This window comes from Saccopteryx bilineata, chromosome 2 (genome assembly GCF_036850765.1).
Source record: "Saccopteryx bilineata isolate mSacBil1 chromosome 2, mSacBil1_pri_phased_curated, whole genome shotgun sequence".
Lineage (NCBI taxonomy): Eukaryota > Metazoa > Chordata > Mammalia > Chiroptera > Emballonuridae > Saccopteryx > Saccopteryx bilineata.
In genome coordinates this window covers 80,479,988-80,482,290 of record NC_089491.1, presented here as the reverse complement: position 1 = coordinate 80,482,290, position 2,303 = coordinate 80,479,988, and the positions used below count along the sequence as shown (strand labels likewise).

Below are 2,303 nucleotides of genomic sequence, written 5' to 3'. Positions count from 1 at the left end.
TGTTTTCCTGCCTTAATTGGGGGAAGTTTTCTGCTATAATATGTTTGAACAAAGTCTCTATCCCTTGTTCTTTCTCTTCTTCTTCAGGAACCCCAATGATGCGGATGTTATTTCTCTTCATGTTGTCACAGAGCTTTCTTAGAGTGTTCTCAGACTTTTTGAGTCTCTTTTCTTGACTATTATTTATTAAAATATCTTTCTGATTTTAAACTATTTTTCTTTTTAAATTTATTTTTATTTTGTTTTAAATACCGTATCAATAAAAATACCAGGTTTAGCATGCACAAAGCCAAGAAAACCAATGAGGCCAAATCCCGAATTTCTATTGCACTGTGCTTTGAACACCCAGAAAAAACTCTATTTTTCAAATTACTTTCACTATTATCTCTTAGTTTTAGGGAATTTTATAATTTTTTTTGAGTGTCCAATTATATTTTGCTTTTACTTTTTTCCAAGATAGAGGAAGAATCTGTTAAAACAAGAATCTGTTTTTTTTTTCTGTTTGTGATAGTCTTGCTCTTGCCGAAAATGCTCTTCTCACCTCCAGAATTTGGTGAAGTTGAAACTTGTGAATTCTTGTGTGTTTAGTATAAATGTGCAGTAGTTTCTGAATCTGAATTACTTGGGGACTTTGAAAGAAGTGTAGAACTGCAGACAGATTCATCAGGCCTGGGGTAGCGTTTTGCCCCAGAGGCGATAGGAATGTGGCCAGGTTTGGGCATCGCTAAACATGAGGAAGGCTTCAGAACAATCATGCGAGCAACATCCTTTGGTGCTCCTTCCTGCCGGCCTGCGGAACATCCTGCTTAGTGTTGGTGGTGGTGTGGGGACGGTACAGCAGGACTTGAAATGAGATGTTTTAGTCCAGTCAGTGGACCTAGAGGACCTTGGTTGAACAGGCAACAACTTCACCCTTGGAAAAGTAGCAGCCTAAATGATACCATCAGTGGGCACCCTGAATGAATGGATTATTCTGTGATGAGTTTTTGGCTGATGCCAGCTTCTGCCTGGAGAGAGATCCCAATCACTAGAAGTGAGAGGGGATTGATGTGGAATAATCCTGTGTTCCAAAGGAGAAGACATTTGCGTATCTGTATTAGGCTGATTAGTTTTTTAGACAAATTGCCCAAGGAAAATAACTATAAATTCCCAAAGGTTGCTTTTTTTTTAATTTTTTTTTTATTTATTCATTTTAGAGAGGAGAGGGAGAGACAGAGAGAGAGAGAGAGAGAGGAGAGACAGAGAGAGATGAGGGGAGGAGCTGGAAGCATCAACTCCCATATGTGCCTTGACCAGGCAAGCCCAGGGTTTCAAACCGGCAACCTCAGCATTTCCAAGTGGATGCTTTATCCACTGTGCCACCACAGGTCAGGCCCAAAGGTTGCTTTTTATAGGGGTGAGATCAGAAGTTTGCTTTATTAGTTTATTTTTATACTTGTTTATTGAAATCAGCATAAGTAGTAGAAACATGATATTCTATAGTTACTGCCTACATTTCAAAAAGAAAAACTCAATCTCTTCTTGGATGGTCTGGTGGAACCACAACTTTGACATATTTAATAAAATTAAGCATTGCACAATGAGCTTTTCTTTTGAGTCCTTTCAGAGTGTCAGATAGGCCTTGCTGGCTTACCCAAGCCAAACCGGGAGGTTAGAAAGACGCTGGCAGCCTGTCGGATCCTGAGGCCCCAGGCGCCGATCTTAGTCCCAGATCACATGCAGGGGTTAGTGTGCAACTGTGAGCAGATTCCAGTCTCCTCAAAATCCAGGATTCAGAGGGGATGGGATCTGAGAGCCATGTTGCAGCCCTTTCTTTTACAGATGACAGAACTGAGGCCCTGAAAGGGACAGCCTAGCCAGAGCCCAAACCCTCTCATGCTGAGCCCACGCTCTGTGAGGATGGCAGTGCCTTCAAAACACAGCACATACTTCCCTGCCGGAAGCCACATCTTTCAGTAGTGACACCCAGAGGCGGCCCCTGTGGTCTTTTGCTTGTTTTGGAGAGATGCAGTGTGACTGCTTTTGTTGTTACAGCAGTGGGTGGTCCGCCAGCGAGCAAGTAGTATAAATAACAACTAATAAATAATTTTACAGCAGAGGTCCTAAATCTTTCCAGATAGTGCACTGGTGCATGGCTGTCAAATGCCAGACAGATCCTAAGAAAACAGTAACTTTAACCCATCCATCTTTTATGTACATGGCACATTGTTGTCATAAAATTTTCCTAAGGATTTTAACGGCTTAAGGGGAAAAATGTACACATAAAAACACAAGCACACAAACACACCCACATGTGCGTAGCC

General features: G+C 41.6%; 1 pseudogene; it reads right to left on the bottom strand.

Moving 5' to 3' along the window:
• Positions 1–249: 249 nt before the first annotated feature.
• Positions 250–357, bottom strand: LOC136327485 (small nucleolar RNA SNORA8; annotated as a pseudogene).
• Positions 358–2,303: the final 1,946 nt, after the last annotated feature.